Source organism: Pseudophryne corroboree, chromosome 6, assembly GCF_028390025.1.
Source record: "Pseudophryne corroboree isolate aPseCor3 chromosome 6, aPseCor3.hap2, whole genome shotgun sequence".
Classification (NCBI taxonomy): Eukaryota; Metazoa; Chordata; class Amphibia; order Anura; family Myobatrachidae; genus Pseudophryne; species Pseudophryne corroboree.
Genome location: NC_086449.1, coordinates 687,793,486 through 687,809,611, shown reverse-complemented (window position 1 = coordinate 687,809,611; position 16,126 = coordinate 687,793,486). Strand labels below are relative to the sequence as shown.

The 16,126-nt window shown below is 48.2% G+C and overlaps 13 non-coding genes and 1 pseudogene across 13 annotated transcripts; 6 read left to right on the top strand and 8 right to left on the bottom strand.

Moving 5' to 3' along the window:
- Window positions 1-287: 287 nt before the first annotated feature.
- On the bottom strand, window positions 288-450 carry LOC134938135 (U1 spliceosomal RNA). Its single transcript, XR_010180770.1, has one exon. It is a non-coding gene; the product is annotated as a U1 spliceosomal RNA (small nuclear RNA).
- Window positions 451-602: 152 nt separating this feature from the next.
- Window positions 603-767, bottom strand: LOC134938035 (U1 spliceosomal RNA). Its single transcript, XR_010180702.1, has one exon. It is a non-coding gene; the product is annotated as a U1 spliceosomal RNA (small nuclear RNA).
- Window positions 768-1,441: 674 nt separating this feature from the next.
- Window positions 1,442-1,604, bottom strand: LOC134938140 (U1 spliceosomal RNA). Its single transcript, XR_010180773.1, has one exon. It is a non-coding gene; the product is annotated as a U1 spliceosomal RNA (small nuclear RNA).
- Window positions 1,605-1,756: 152 nt separating this feature from the next.
- On the bottom strand, window positions 1,757-1,920 carry LOC134937964 (U1 spliceosomal RNA). Its single transcript, XR_010180644.1, has one exon. It is a non-coding gene; the product is annotated as a U1 spliceosomal RNA (small nuclear RNA).
- A 671-nt stretch (window positions 1,921-2,591) lies between these two features.
- LOC134938027 (U1 spliceosomal RNA) lies at window positions 2,592-2,754 on the bottom strand. The gene has a single exon (XR_010180698.1). It is a non-coding gene; the product is annotated as a U1 spliceosomal RNA (small nuclear RNA).
- Window positions 2,755-2,906: 152 nt separating this feature from the next.
- Window positions 2,907-3,070, bottom strand: LOC134937936 (U1 spliceosomal RNA). The gene has a single exon (XR_010180620.1). It is a non-coding gene; the product is annotated as a U1 spliceosomal RNA (small nuclear RNA).
- A 7,584-nt stretch (window positions 3,071-10,654) lies between these two features.
- Window positions 10,655-10,796, bottom strand: LOC134938142 (U1 spliceosomal RNA; annotated as a pseudogene).
- A 152-nt stretch (window positions 10,797-10,948) lies between these two features.
- Window positions 10,949-11,112, bottom strand: LOC134937963 (U1 spliceosomal RNA). Its single transcript, XR_010180643.1, has one exon. It is a non-coding gene; the product is annotated as a U1 spliceosomal RNA (small nuclear RNA).
- Window positions 11,113-11,256: 144 nt separating this feature from the next.
- Window positions 11,257-11,372, top strand: LOC134938647 (U5 spliceosomal RNA). The gene has a single exon (XR_010181164.1). It is a non-coding gene; the product is annotated as a U5 spliceosomal RNA (small nuclear RNA).
- Window positions 11,373-11,642: 270 nt separating this feature from the next.
- On the top strand, window positions 11,643-11,759 carry LOC134938679 (U5 spliceosomal RNA). Its single transcript, XR_010181190.1, has one exon. It is a non-coding gene; the product is annotated as a U5 spliceosomal RNA (small nuclear RNA).
- A 290-nt stretch (window positions 11,760-12,049) lies between these two features.
- Window positions 12,050-12,165, top strand: LOC134938656 (U5 spliceosomal RNA). The gene has a single exon (XR_010181172.1). It is a non-coding gene; the product is annotated as a U5 spliceosomal RNA (small nuclear RNA).
- Window positions 12,166-12,435: 270 nt separating this feature from the next.
- On the top strand, window positions 12,436-12,552 carry LOC134938678 (U5 spliceosomal RNA). The gene has a single exon (XR_010181189.1). It is a non-coding gene; the product is annotated as a U5 spliceosomal RNA (small nuclear RNA).
- Window positions 12,553-12,838: 286 nt separating this feature from the next.
- LOC134938653 (U5 spliceosomal RNA) lies at window positions 12,839-12,954 on the top strand. The gene has a single exon (XR_010181169.1). It is a non-coding gene; the product is annotated as a U5 spliceosomal RNA (small nuclear RNA).
- A 275-nt stretch (window positions 12,955-13,229) lies between these two features.
- LOC134938718 (U5 spliceosomal RNA) lies at window positions 13,230-13,342 on the top strand. The gene has a single exon (XR_010181219.1). It is a non-coding gene; the product is annotated as a U5 spliceosomal RNA (small nuclear RNA).
- Window positions 13,343-16,126: the final 2,784 nt, after the last annotated feature.

Here is a 16,126-nt window from a genome sequence, read left to right as displayed (position 1 = left end):
TTCGGTGTGGGGCTCATGTTGGCCATGCCCCATCCCCTGAAGCATTCAAGCTGATTTCTTGCAGCAGCTTGGCACTGTAACAGCTCCAGAGCTTTTCTGTAAGGCAAGTAAAAGGGTGTGGGCCCTGCAGCACTACCTGTAGTTTGCATTGTGCATTGGAAGGCACAAAGTAAGCAGACAGGAGGAGAAGTCAGGATAGTGCACAAGGGTATAAAAGGGAGCGGCTCAAGAAAAGAGAAGTTGAAACAGACAGCAAACTAGGCTGGAGAGAGACCTGAGACAAAGAGATCTGAATTATACGAGACCTGACCAGGGGAAACACAAATTATGCAGTCAAGTTTCCCACATTTTAGGAAATCGCAGGGGCAGCACACCCAGAGTGCAATGGGTGAGCCTTGCCCTGGGAGAAGCTCCTTCATGATCATAGTATCTCACCTGGCAGGTAAGTAGGAGTTGGGCTAGAGCTGGGGAGGGTCGCTGCTCGGGCACCCCAATGTCAAGTGAAGGAGATCCAACTGAGGCAGCACAAGGAAACTCTCGAAAGAAGAACAAGGCTAGAGGAAGATCTGAAACAAAGAAATCTGACTTTTACCAGAGCTGACCAGAGGAAAACACAAACACAGTCCCCCACTACCAACAAATAAAGCAGTCGCGTTTCCCACATTTGGGGAAATCACAGGGGTCAGCATACCCAGAAAGCAATGAATAAACCTCACCCTGGGAGAAAAATCTTCATGACCATGGTATCTCCTATGCAAAATAAGTATGATTTGGGATAGGGCTGGGGAGGGCCGCTGCTCAGGCACATCTCTGTCAAGTAAAGGAGATTCAACTGAGGCAGCACAAGGGAACTCTCATCTGGGGACAACAACTGCAGGGAGAACACATATTTTCAGATGAACATGGGAGGGCAGAAGGCTGCCTAATACTGAAGCACCCCCAAACAACAAACCAAATGCAACAACTAGTGCAAGCATTCCTGGGGGAAGGCCTGCAGCAGATGGATTTGCATACGGTGATGTCATCCAAGCAGTGGGTAAAAGTTGGCTTCAACCCTCGTCTGCATATGAAAAGAGAAAAGGGGCGTGCAGGGCATGGCGGCCTTTTGCGGCGCTTGGATGACCCCTAGTTCACATTAAACACCTCCACCCTCCTTCGGTGTGGGGCTCATGTTGGCTATGCCCCAGCCCCTGAAGCATTCAAGCTGATTTCTTGCAGCAGCTGGGCACTGTAACAGCTCCAGAGCTGCTCTGTACGGCAAGTAAAAGGGTGTGGGCCCTGCAGCACTACCTGTAGTTTGCATTGTGCATTGAAAGGCACAAAGTAAACAGACAGGAGGAGAAGTCAGGATAGTGCACAAGGGTATAAAAGGGAGGGGCTCATGAAAAAAGAAGTGGAAACAGACAGCAAACTAGGCTGGAGAGAGACCTGAGACAAAGAGATCTGAATTATGCGAGAGCCGACCAGGGGAAACACAAATTATGCAGTCAAGCTTCCCACATTTAGGGAAATCGCAGGGGCACCACACCCAGAGTGCAATGGGTGAGCCTTGCCCTGGGAGAAGCACCTTCATGATCATAGTATCTCACCTGGCTGGTAAGTAGGAGTTGGGCTAGAGCTGGGGAGGGTCGCTGCTTGGGCACCCCCCTGTCAAGTGAAAGAGATCCAACTGAGGCAGCACAATGGAACTCTCGAAAGAAGAACAAGGCTAGAGGAAGATCTGAGACAAATAAATCTGACTTTTACCAGAGCTGTCCAGAGGAAAGCACAAACACAGTCCCCCACTACCACAAATAATGCAGTCGAGTTTCCCACATTTGGGGAAATCACAGGGGTCAGCATACCCAGAATGCAATGAATGAACCTCACCCTGGGAGAACAATCTTCATGACCATGGTATCGCCTATGCAAAATAAGTATGATTTGGGATAGGGCTGGGGAGGGCCGCTGCTCAGGCACATCTCTGTCAAGTAAAGGAGATTCAACTGAGGCAGCACAAGGGAACTCTCATCTGGGGACAACAACTGCAGGGAGAACACATATTTTCAGATAAACATGGGAGGGCAGAAGGCTGCCTAATACTGAAGCACCCCCAAACAACAAACCAAATGCAACAACTAGTACAAGCATTCCTGGGGGAAGGCCTGCAGCAGATGGATTTGCATATGGTGATGTCATCCAAGCAGTGGGTCAAAGTTGGCTTCAACCCTCGTCTGCATATGAAAAGAGAAAAGGGGCGTGCAGGACATGGCGGCCTTTTGCGGCGCTTGGATGACCCCTAGTTCGCATTAAACACCTCCACCCTCCTTCGGTGTGGGGCTCATGTTGGCTATGCCCCAGCCCCTGAAGCATTCAAGCTGATTTCTTGCAGCAGCTGGGCACTGTAACAGCTCCAGAGCTGCTCTGAACGGCAAGTAAAAGGGTGTGGGCCCTGCAGCACTACCTGTAGTTTGCATTGTGCATTGGAAGGCACAAAGTAAGCAGACGGGAGAAGTCAGGATAGTGTGCAAGGGCATAGAAGGGAGTGGCTCAAGAAAAGAGAAGTTGAAACAGACAGCAAACTAGGCTGGAGAGAGACCTGAGACAAAGAGATCTGAATTATACGAGAGCCGACCAGGGGAAACACAAATTATGCAGTCAAGTTTCCCACATTTGGGGAAATCGCAGGAGCAGCACACCCAGAGTGCAATGGGTGAGCCTTGCCCTGGGAGAAGCACCTACATGATCATAGTATCTCACCTGCCAGGTAAGTAGAAGTTGGGCTAGAGCTGGGGAGGGTCGCTGCTCGGGCACCCCCCTGTCAAGTGAAGGAGATTCAACTGAGGCAGCACAAGGGAACTCTCGAAAGAAGAACAAGGCTAGAGGAAGATCTGAGACAAATGAATCTGACTTTTACCAGAGCTGACCAGAGGAAAGCACAAACACAGTCCCCCACTAGCACAAATAATGCAGTCGAGTTTCCCACATTTGGGGAAATCACAGGGGTCAGCATACCCAGAATGCAATGAATGAACCTCACCCTGGGAGAACAATCTTCATGACCATGGTATCTCCTATGCAAAATAAGTATGATTTGGGATAGGGCTGGGGAGGGCCGCTGCTCAGGCACATCTCTGTCAAGTAAAGGAGATTCAACTGAGGCAGCACAAGGGAACTCTCATCTGGGGACAACAACTGCAGGGAGAACACATATTTTCAGATGAACATGGGAGGGCAGAAGGCTGCCTAATAATGAAGCACCCCCAAACAACAAACCAAATGCAACAACTAGTGCAAGCATTCCTGGGGGAAGGCCTGCAGCAGATGGATTTGCATACGGTGATGTCATCCAAGCAGTGGGTCAAAGTTGGCTTCAACCCTCGTCTGCATATGAAAAGAGAAAAGGGGCGTGCAGGGCATAGCGGCCTTTTGCGGCGCTTGGATGACCCCTAGTTCGCATTAAACACTTCCACCCTCCTTCGGTGTGGGGCTCATGTTGGCTATGCCCCAGCCCCTGAAGCATTCAAGCTGATTTCTTGCAGCAGCTGTGTCACAACTGAGGGCCTGAGCTGACGGGAGGCAGCCTCAGTTGTAGGGGCTGAGATGTAACGAACCTGGGAGGTTGTATCAGACCCCTAGACATGTAAGTAACATGTAGAATAACTGCCCGAAGGCGTGACCACGACAACCAGGATAAAAGTCAATGATGTTTATTATGACACACTCCGTAACACAGCAGCAGTAAAAGGAAACATAAAAGTCAACAGAGGATAAACACAATTCCTGGGTACTACAGGGTGGCAAGGGCCACAGGCACTGGTAGTGTGAGACAGTTCTAATAATCTTCTAGTTGGAAAGTCCTTACCAGGCCTGACTGTAGCAATGGAGAGAACCCAGGATCGTACCAGCCGGTGTTCCAGGAAGGGCTGGGCTGCTGAAGATAAAACGGCTGCTGTGGATACTGGCTGGAACCAGACTGTTGTTGATACGGAGTGGATACTGGCTGGGACCAGTTAAATAATAAACGAACTTGAGAGCAATGAAATAATAATGAAGTTTGGAGTTTGAGAGCGGTGAAATAATAATACCGGTGGAGAGTGGTAAACTGCAGAAAAGGACACCGGCCCTTTAAGAGAAGCTGTACACTGCTGGAAGCTGGGCTGGAAGCAGGTGATTGTTTGAGAGCGGTGAAATAATAATACCGGTGGAGAGTGGTAAACTGCAGAAAAGGACACCGGCCCTTTAAGAGAAGCTGTACACTGCTGGAAGCTGGGCTGGAAGCAGGTGATTGTTGTGGCTGGAAACAGGTGAGTCCAGAATGGATCGGAGAGTCAGGCTACACCGCAGATGGAATGCTGGTGCGGGTCTCTGTAGCAGAAGTCTGGAGACAGGAGCTGGAACCTGGATGACAACCACAGGAGAGAGACAAACTGGAACTAGGTTAGACAACCAAAGCACTGACGCCTTCCTTGCTCAGGCACAGCTTACTTATACCTGCAGCAAGGAATGGGTTGGCTAGGCAATTATGCAAATCAACAATACAGACAGCAGATTGGTGGAAATGATCAGATGACAAAATCCAAGATGGCTGCGCCCATGCAGACACTTGGAGGGAAGTTTAGTTTGTAATCCATGTGAGAATTGAAACAGTAATGGCGACGCCGGCCACAGGAGACAGGAGACGCCAGACTGACAAGCGCACATTTAACCACGCGGGCACAGCGGAGGCCGCGGCTGATGAAATCACCACTCTGAGATTCTGCATGTGGAAACTCAGGAACAGCGGGATCCGGTCCTGGAACGCTGAGCCAGCCTTAGGAGGCATCTGAAGGGTAAGTAATGGCGTCCAGATACCCGGATCGTGACAGCACCCCCCCCCTTTAGGAGTGGCCCCAGGACACTTCTTAGGCTTTAAAGGAAACTTTGCGTGGAAATTTCGGACCAAGGCAGGAGCATGGACGTCTGAGGCATTGGTCCAAGAGCGTTCTTCAGGACCATAGCCCTTCCAGTCAATGAGGTATTGTAACTGACCGTAACGGAAACGTGAGTCCAAAATCTTGGCCACCTCATACTCGACTCCCCGTTGAGTCTGAACTTTGGGAGCTGGAGGAAGTGCGGAATGAAACCGATTCAGGATCAGCGGTTTCAACAAAGAAACATGAAATGTCCTGGGTATTTTCAAGAAGGATGGTAACTGTAACCTGTAGGCAACAGGATTGATGACTTGTTCAATCTTGAAGGGTCCGATGTAGCGAGGTGCAAATTTCATGCTGGGAACTCTCAACCTCAAATTCTTCGTGGACAGCCACACACGATCACCCACCTTGAGAGCAGGAACCGCCCTACGCTTCCTATCGGCAAACTTCTTATACCTGAATGAGGCTTTAAGCAGGGCTGCGCAGACGTTCCTCCAGTTATTTGAAAACTGACGCAAGGTGACATCCACTGCTGGAACAGAAGTTGCGGGAAGCGGTTGGAATTCTGGGACTTTAGGGTGGAATCCATAATTAATGAAGAATGGTGTAGAAGAAGATGAGGAATGGTATTGATTGTTGTGGCTGAACTCGGCCCAAGGAAGGAGTTGAACCCAGTCATCTTGAGAGGAAGACACATATATACGGAGGAAGGCCTCCAAGTCCTGATTCACCCTCTCGGTTTGACCATTGGTCTGAGGATGGTAAGCCGTGGAAAACTTTAACTTGACTTGGAGGGCTTGACACAAACTTCGCCAAAATTTGGCTACAAATTGTACTCCACGATCCGAGATGATCTCTTCAGGAAGACCGTGAAGTCGGAAGATCTCTTGTATAAACACTTGAGCCAACTTTGAAGCTGACGGAAGACCGGTGAGAGGGATGAAATGTGCCATCTTGGTGAACCGGTCAACTACCACCCAGATGGTATTAAACTTGTTGCAGATAGGTAGATCGGAAACAAAGTCCATCGACAAATGGGTCCAAGGTCGATGGGGAACAGATAATGGAACCAGTTGCCCCGCAGGCGACTGGCGGGAGACTTTGTGTTGGGCACACTTTGGGCAGGAGGCAATAAATTCCATAACGTCCTTCTTCAGAGTTGGCCACCAGTAGGACCTAGAAATAAATTCAAGGGTTTTCTGAATGCCTGTATGTCCAGCAAAACGGGAAGCATGGGCCCAATGCATGAGCTTCTTCCTTAGAACTGGCTTAACAAAACTTTCCCCTGGTGGAGGCGTAGAGTCCATCCCTACCGTGGAGAATGCCAACGGATTAATAATAGGATGCTTGTCTGCAGACTCGGACTCATTTTCTTGCTCCCATGAGCGGGAAAGGGCATCGGCCTTACGATTCTGAGAACCCGGACAGAACTGGAGTTTAAAGTCAAACCTAGAGAAGAAAAGTGCCCATCTGGCCTGACGAGGATTCAGACATTGTGCGCCTTTGAGATATAAAAGATTTTTGTGGTCGGTAAGTATGGTGATTGAGTGGGAAGCTCCCTCCAACAGATATCTCCACTCCTCCAGAGCGAGCTTGATGGCTAGCAACTCCTGATCGCCAATGGCATAGTTGCGCTCAGCTGGGGAGAACTTCTGGGAGAAGAAACTGCAAGGATGTAGATGTCCATCTTTGGCCCTCTGGGATAACACTGCTCCTACTCCAACGGAGGAGGCATCTACCTCTAAGATAAAAGGAGAGTCGGTGTCGGGCTGTTTCAGAACTGGTGCAGAGATGAACCGTTGCTTCAGAAGGTGAAAGGCCTGTGTAGCTTCCTCGGACCACTTGGACGGATTAGCACCTTTCTTGGTTAATGCAGTGATAGGCGCCACAATGGTGGAAAAGTCTCGTATAAATTTTCTATAATAATTGGCGAACCCTAAGAACCTCTGGACCCCTTTGAGGCTTAAGGGAATAGGACAATTCTGGATTGCTTGGAGTTTCTCAGGATCCATCTCTAGTCCGGAACCGGACACAATGTAACCTAGAAACGGAATGGTTTTAACTTCAAACACACACTTCTCCAATTTACAATAGAGGTGATTGAGACGGAGACGGGAGAGAACCTCTTTTACCCAGAAACGATGATCTTCGAGATTATTAGCAAAGATGAGGATGTCGTCTAGATAAACCACGACATGGCGGTACAAGATGTCCCTGAAGATCTCATTCACGAAGTGCTGGAAGACTGCTGGAGCGTTGCTCAATCCGAAGGGCATGACGAGGTACTCATAATGTCCGTCACGGGTGTTAAAGGCGGTCTTCCACTCGTCACCCTCACGGATTCGGATGAGATTGTAGGCACCCCTCAAGTCCAGCTTTGTGAAAATGGTTGCACCACTAACTCTATCAAAGAGCTCGGTAATCAGGGGTAAAGGGTATCGGTTCTTGACGGTAATGTCGTTCAGACCTCTGTAGTCGATGCACGGACGCAGACCACCGTCTTTCTTCTTAACGAAGAAGAAGCCTGCGCCGGCTGGAGAAGAAGATGGTCGGATGAAACCCTTCGCCAGGTTCTCTTTGATGTACTCTTCCATGGAGTGTGTCTCAGGCAGAGACAACGGATAAGTTCGACCTCGCGGTGGAACCTTACCTGGAATGAGGTCGATTGGGCAGTCCCATTCTCTATGAGGAGGAAGGATATCAGCAGAGGCTTTACTGAACACGTCCGTGAAGTCTTAATATGGAGGAGGTGGAACATCAGATGACCTGGGGAAGGAAGAACAAACAGGAAGAACTTTGGCTAAACAAGTCTCAGCACAGGAGGGACCCCATGCCAGTATTTGCGTAGTCGTCCAGTCAATTGATGGGTTGTGAAGACGGAGCCATGGAAGGCCTAAAACCACTGGATGTGTGGCTCTTGGAATCACTAATAAAGAAATATACTCAGAATGAAGAACTCCCACTCTCAGACGAACTGGAAGAGTCCTTAAGGAAATGACTGCGTCAAAAATCTTGCTGCCATCCACGGCAGTCAAAGAGATGGACGAGGACAGTCTCTCGGTGGGTAGGGACCACCGTTTAACATAAGCTTCGGTTATGAAATTCCCAGCTGCTCCGGAATCAAGGAGGGCAATGACGTTCCTGTAACGTTGAGCAATTTGGAGCGACACTGGGTGATTACAGTCATGAGGAGATGGAGAGGAGATCATTACTCCTAGCCGGCCCTCTCCTTGGCGAGCTAGGATCTGGAGTTTCCCGGACGTTTGGGACAGGCATTGATAATGTGCGACGGAGCTGCACAGTAGAGACAGAGAGACTCAGAGAGACGTCTTCGGCGCTCAGCGGGAGATAGACGGGAATGACTAATTTGCATAGGCTCATCCTTGGATGGAGATGGTTGACGAGGAGGAGGATCAGAAGATTTAGGAGTAGATGATCTTCCTCGCTCGGTTGCTCTCTCTCTGAAACGTAGATCAACCTTCGTGCAAAGAGAAATTAGCTCATCCAACTTAGAGGGCAAGTCTCTGGTAGCTAACTCATCCTTGATGCGTTCAGATAAGCCATGCCAGAATGCAGCATACTGGGCCTCGTCGTTCCATGCCAGTTCGGATGCCAGGATTTTAAACTGTATAAGATACTGTCCCACAGTACGTGTTCCCTGGCGTAAACGGAGAATCTCAGATGAAGCAGATGTTATCCGGCTTGGCTCGTCGAAGATGCGCCTGAATGTAGCTACAAAGTCAGTATAGGAGGATAGCAGGGGATCAGACTTCTCCCATAAAGGTGATGCCCAGTCAAGGGCTGAGCCACTGAGAAGGGAGATGATATAGGCAATTTTGGTACGGTCACTGAAGAAATTGCCAGGTAGAAGCTCAAAGTGGATTTCACATTGATTGAGAAATCCCCTGCAGAACCTTGGAGATCCATCAAATTTTGCTGGCATTGGAAGATGAAGATGTGGACTGGAAATGGGTAAGGTGGGTGGGGTTACAGCTGGTGTCACTGTAGTGGACGCACCGGACGTGCCAGGTCCACGGAGGGTCGTTTGAATCCCATCCAGCCGTGTAGAGAGATCCTGGAGACAGCGGATGATGTTGCCCTGTGCAGCCTCCTGATGTTCAAGTCGGGCTGCCAGTTCTTGCATCGGCCTGGTCGCTTGATCCTGGTCTCCGGCTGGATTCATTAGGTCAGTGCTTACTGTCACAACTGAGGGCCTGAGCTGATGGGAGGCAGCCTCAGTTGTAGGGGCTGAGATGTAACGAACCTGGGAGGTTGTATCAGACCCCTAGACATGTAAGTAACATGTAGAATAACTGCCCAAAGGCGTGACCACGACACCAGGATAAAAGTCAATGATGTTTATTATGACACACTCCGTAACACAGCAGCAGTAAAAGGAAACATAAAAGTCAACAGAGGATAAACACAATTCCTGGGTACTACAGGGTGGCAAGGGCCACAGGCACTGGTAGTGTGAGACAGTTCTAATAATCTTCTAGTTGGAAAGTCCTTACCAGGCCTGACTGTAGCAATGGAGAGAACCCAGGATCGTACCAGCCGGTGTTCCAGGAAGGGCTGGGCTGCTGAAGATAAAACGGCTGCTGTGGATACTGGCTGGAACCAGACTGTTGTTGATACGGAGTGGATACTGGCTGGGACCAGTTAAATAATAAACGAACTTGAGAGCGATGAAATAATAATGAAGTTTGGAGTTTGAGAGCAGTGAAATAATAATACCGGTGGAGAGTGGTAAACTGCAGAAAAGGACACCGGCCCTTTAAGAGAAGCTGTACACTGCTGGAAGCTGGGCTGGAAGCAGGTGATTGTTTGAGAGCGGTGAAATAATAATACCGGTGGAGAGTGTTAAACTGCAGAAAAGGACACCGGCCCTTTAAGAGAAGCTGTACACTGCTGGAAGCTGGGCTGGAAGCAGGTGATTGTTGTGGCTGGAAACAGGTGAGTCCAGAATGGATCGGAGAGTCAGGCTACACCGCAGATGGAATGCTGGTGCGGGTCTCTGTAGCAGAAGTCTGGAGACAGGAGCTGGAACCTGGAAGACAACCACAGGAGAGAGACAAACTGGAACTAGGTTAGACAACCAAAGCACTGACGCCTTCCTTGCTCAGGCACAGCTTACTTATACCTGCAGCAAGGAAGGGGTTGGCTAGGCAATTATGCAAATCAACAATACAGACAGCAGATTGGTGGAAATGATCAGATGACAAAATCCAAGATGGCTGCGCCCATGCAGACACTTGGAGGGAAGTTTAGTTTGTAATCCATGTGAGAATTGAAACAGTAATGGCGACGCCGGCCACAGGAGACAGGAGACGCCAGACTGACAAGCGCACATTTAACCACGCGGGCACAGCGGAGGCCACGGCTGATGAAATCACCACTCTGACATTCTGCATGTGGAAACTCAGGAACAGCGGGATCCGGTCCTGGAACGCTGAGCCAGCCTTAGGAGGCATCTGAAGGGTAAGTAATGGCGTCCAGATACCAGAATCGTGACAAGCTGGGCACTGTAACAGCTCCAGAGCTGCTCTGTACGGCAAGTAAAAGGGTGTGGGCCCTGCAGCACTACCTGTAGTTTGCATTGTGCATTGGAAGGCACAAAGTAAGCAGACAAGAGGAGAAGTCAGGATAGTGCACAAGGGTATAAAAGGGAGGGGCTCATGAAAAAAGAAGTGGAAACAGACAGCAAACTAGGCTGGAGAGAGACCTGAGACAAAGAGATCTGAATTATATGAGAGCCGACCAGGGGAAACACAAATTCTGCAGTCAAGCTTCCCACATTTGGGGAAATCGCAGGGGCACCACACCCAGAGTGCAATGGGTGAGCCTTGCCCTGGGAGAAGCACCTTCATGATCATAGTATCTCACCTGGCAGGTAAGTAGGAGTTGGGCTAGAGCTGGGGAGGGTCGCTGCTCGGGCACCCCCCTGTCAAGTGAAAGAGATCCAACTGAGGCAGCACAAGGGAACTCTCGAAAGAAGAACAAGGCTAGAGGAAGATCTGAGACAAATAAATCTGACTTTTACCAGAGCTGACCAGAGGAAAGCACAAACACAGTCCCCCACTACCACAAATAATGCAGTCGAGTTTCCCACATTTGGGGAAATCACAGGGGTCAGCATACCCAGAATGCAATGAATGAACCTCACCCTGGGAGAACAATCTTCATGACCATGGTATCGCCTATGCAAAATAAGTATGATTTGGGATAGGGCTGGGGAGGGCCGCTGCTCAGGCACATCTCTGTCAAGTAAAGGAGATTCAGCTGAGGCAGCACAAGGGAACTCTCATCTGGGGACAACAACTGCAGGGAGAACACATATTTTCAGATAAAAATCTTGGTCATGCTCTGGTTTCTCTTCAGAACGAACAAATCTTTCGCCTCTTACTAAAGATTTCCGTGGAGAGGAGCAAAACCGAGTTTTATCTCAATTTTTGCATGCCCCATCTTTTTGGGGTTTCTTTTATCGGTTTAAAGATAGAATGAGTGTGCTTTAATGTAAGCTCATTTGCATAGAAATGACAGTAAATGTTTATTTATTTTCAAACAGAACTTTCTTGACCATGCTACTTGCTTTAAAGATCTGGGAGCACATGGAATACAGTACAAACCATGCTTATAGCAAGGAGAAGCCAGGTGAGAAATCTGCTTTCTTTCAAATTGGGCGCTCACTTTGATCTGAATGAGGACTGCTGGCACAGCACTCAGGCGACAGGTGGAATCTTGGTCATGCTCTGGTTTCTCTTCAGAACGAACAAATCTTTCGCCTTTTATTAAAGATTATCCGTGGAGAGGAGCAAAACTGAGTTTTATCTCAATTTTTGCATGCCCCATATTATTGGGGTTTCTTTTATCAGTTTAAAGACAGAACGAGTGTGCTTTCTTGTTAGCTTTAATGTAAGTTTATTTGCATAACAATGACAATAAATGTCTGTTTCTCTTCAAGCAGAACTTTCTTGACCATACTAATTTCTTGAAAGATCTGGGAGCACATGGAAAAGAGTACAAACCATGTTTATAGCAAGGGGAAGCCTGGTGAGAAATCTGCTTTCTTTCTTTCTTTCAAATTGGGTGCTCACTTTGAGCTGAATGAGGACTGCTGGCATGGCACTCAGGCGACAGGTGGAATCTTGGTCATGCTCTGGTTTCTCTTCAGAACGAAAAAATATTTCGCCTTTTACTAAAGATTTCCGTGGAGAGGAGCAAAACCGAGTTTTATCTTAATTTTTGCATGCCCCATCTTTTTGGGGTTTCTTTTATCGGTTTAAAGATAGAATGAGTGTGCTTTAATGTAAGCTCATTTGCATAGAAATGACAGTAAATGTTTATTTATTTTCAAACAGAACTTTCTTGACCATGCTACTTGCTTTAAAGATCTGGGAGCACATGGAATACAGTACAAACCATGCTTATAGCAAGGAGAAGCCAGGTGAGAAATCTGCTTTCTTTCAAATTGGGCGCTCACTTTGATCTGAATGAGGACTGCTGGCACAGCACTCAGGCGACAGGTGGAATCTTGGTCATGCTCTGGTTTCTCTTCAGAACGAACAAATCTTTCGCCTTTTATTAAAGATTATCCGTGGAGAGGAGCAAAACTGAGTTTTATCTCAATTTTTGCATGCCCCATATTATTGGGGTTTCTTTTATCAGTTTAAAGACAGAACGAGTGTGCTTTCTTGTTAGCTTTAATGTAAGTTTATTTGCATAACAATGACAATAAATGTCTGTTTCTTTTCAAGCAGAACTTTCTTGACCATACTAATTTCTTGAAAGATCTGGGAGCACATGGAAAAGAGTACAAACCATGTTTATAGCAAGGGGAAGCCTGGTGAGAAATCTGCTTTCTTTCTTTCAAATTGGGTGCTCACTTTGAGCTGAATGAGGACTGCTGGCATGGCACTCAGGCGACAGGTGGAATCTTGGTCATGCTCTGGTTTCTCTTCAGAACGAACAAATCTTTCGCCTTTTTCTAAAGATTTCCGTGGAGAGGAGCAAAACTGGGTTTTATCTGAATTTTTGCATGCCCCATCTTATTGGGGTTTTATTTTATCTGTTTAAAGATAGAACGAGTGTGCTTTAATGTAAGCTCATTTGCATAGAAATTACAGTAAATGTTTGTTTCTTTTCAAACAGAACTTTCTTGACCACACTAATTGCTTGAAAGATCTGGGAGCACATGGAAAAGAGTACAAACCATGTTTATAGCAAGGGGAAGCCTGGTGAGAAATCTGCTTTCTTTCATTCAAATTGGGTGCTCACTTTCAGCTGAATGAGAACTGCTGGCATGGCACTCAGGCGACAGGTGGAATCTTGGTCATGCTCTGGTTTCTCTTCAGAACTAACAAATATTTTGCCTTTTATTAAAGATTTCCGTGGAGAGGAGCAAAACTGAGTTTTATCTCAATTTTTGCATGCCCCATATCATACCTCCCAACTGTCCCGATTTTCGCGGGACAGTCCCGTTTTTTGGGGACTGTCCCGCTGTCCCACCTGCGGGCCGCAGTGTCCCGCGGTGGGGAGGACAATTGGGAGGCTCTGTCTGTCGCTGCCCTGCTTAGCAGAACAGCGGTGAATAGACGCTGTGCGCATGCGCACAGCGTCTATTCACTGAAGTCGGAGGGAGAGGTGGCATGCCAGCGGCTCACAGAGCGCTGGGCATGCCCCCTCAGTGCCGAAAACGGGGGCGTGACTCGCGATCGCGGGTCCTCCCGCGAAACCACGCCCCCTTTTACTTAGGCCACGCCCTTTTTGGGAGCACGCGCGACTTCGCCGCGCGTGTGTCCCTCTTTGCGAGCCGACAAAGTTGGGAGGTATGCCCATATTATTGGGGTTTCTTTTATCAGTTTAAAGACAGAACGAGTGTGCTTTCTTGTTAGCTTTAATGTAAGTTTATTTGCATAACAATGACAGTAAATGTTTGTTTCTTTTCAAACAGAACTTTCTTGACCATGCTACTTGCTTGAAAGATCTGGGAGCACATGGAAAACAGTACAAACCATGCAGTATCACAAGAGACTTTATTTGATCTTTCATGAAGATAGAGCAGAATTGAGGACACGTCAACAATTTCTGCCGAAGGTGGTTCATCTTTCCACATGGTGCCTTTGGCCACTGACACCTTCGTTGAGTCAAAGTCTCTGGCTGTGGTCAGAACTTTGAAAATTTATGTCACCAGAACGGTTCAGATTAGGAAAACAGAGGCTCTGTTTGTCCTGTATGCTCCCAACAGGATTGGGTGTCCTGCTTCCATGCAGACCATTATGCGCTGGATCTGTGGTAAGATTCAGCATGCTCATTCCACGGCAGGATTGCCGTTACTGATTTAGGTGAAGACCCATTCTACTAGAAAGGTGGGTTCATCTTTGGCAGCTGGTCGGGGAGTCTCGGCATTGCAACTTTGCCGAGCAGCTATTTAGTAAACACTTTTGCTAAGTTTTACAAGTTTGATACCTTGGCCGATGATAACCTCAAGTTGGGTCATTCGGTGCTGCAGAGTCGTACGCACTCTTCCACCCGTTCAAGAGCTTTGGTATAACCCCATGGTTCTTAATGTGACCCCAGCATCCTCTAGGTCGTATGAGAAAATAGGATTTTAATACCTACCGGTAAATCCTTTTCTCTTAGTCTGTAGAGGATGCTGGGCACCCGTCCCAGTCCATACTGTGTCTGCAGTTATTACTTGTGGTTATACACATGTTGTGTTATGGTTCTGGTCAGCTTTTTGCTGCAATTGTTCATGCCGTTGGCTTGTGTTCTGTTGAATGCCACGTTCTGCGGCATGCTTAAGGTGTGAGCTGGTAAGATGCTCACCTTAGTTTAACAATAAATCCTTTCCTCGAAATGTCCGTCTCCCTGGGCACAGTTCCTATAACTGGAGTCTGGAGGAGGGGCATAGAGGGAGGAGCCAGTTCACACCCTTTGATAGTCTTAAAGTGCCCATGTCTCTTGCGGATCCCGTCTATACCCCATGGTTCTTAATGTGACCCCAGCATCCTCTACGGACTAAGAGAAAAGGATGCCCTTGCGCACTATCCTGACTTCTCCTCCCGTCTGCTTACTTTGTGCCTTCCAACGCACAATGCGAACTACAGGTGGTGCTGCAGGGCCCACACCCTTTTACTTGCCTTACAGAACAGCTCTGGAGCTGTTACAGTGCCCAGCTGCTGCAAGAAATCAGCTTGAATGCTTCAGGGGATGGGGCATGGCCAACATGAGCCCCACACCAAAGGAGGGTGGGGGTGTTTAATGAGAACTAGGGGTCATCCAAGCACTGCAAAAGGCCGCCATGCCCTGCACGCCCCTTTTCTCTTTTCATATGCAGATGAGGGTTCCAGCCAACTTTGGCCCACTGCTTGGATAACATCACTGTATGCAAATCCGTCTGCTGCAGACCTTCCCCCAGGAATGCTTGTACTAGATGTTGCATATGGTTTGATATTTGATGGTGCTTCAGTATTAGGCAGCCTTCCGCCCTCCCATGTTCATCTGAAAAGATGTGGTCTCCCTGCAGTTGTTGTCCCCAGACGAGAGTTCCCTTGTGCTTCCTCAGTTGAATCTCCTTAACTTGACGGGGGAGGGGCTGCCCGAGCAGCCACCCTCCCCAGCCCTATCCCAACTCATACTTATTTTGCATATGAGATCTCTTGATCATGAAGATTGTTCTCACAGGGTGAGGTTCATCCATTATATTTTAAAATAGGAAGGTACAAATTACATATTTGAATTGCATTTATGTGCTGGATTCAAATGTCCCCCCCCCCCCCCTTCCATTCTCAATTGTGCCCGTCAGCAGCTATTCTAAGGTTGCTGCCAATGGGTGTGACACATTAATTTCTTCTGTGGGGTACACTGGACTCCACAAGGATTCACATTGGGGTGTAGAGTAGGATCTTGATCTGAGGCACCAACCGGCTCAAAGCTTTTGACTGTTCCCAAGATGCTCAGTGCATTCTCCTCTATAACCCCGCTTCCATGAACAGGGAGCTCAGTTTGTAGTTGGTGCCTTCAGTAGCAGGCCACTTAACAGGGGCCTGCCTCAGGCAGCCTATTCTTAGCTATAAATTTTGACAAGAAAAGAAGAACTTGTTTTATGAGAATCTACAAGGGCTGCAGCAGGCTAGGTCTAATAGACATCTTTACTGCAGCTTCATCACTCCCAGCGGCGCTGTATACTCCCATGCCCTGGATGCTGGGTCACTGCAGTGGAGGCTCCG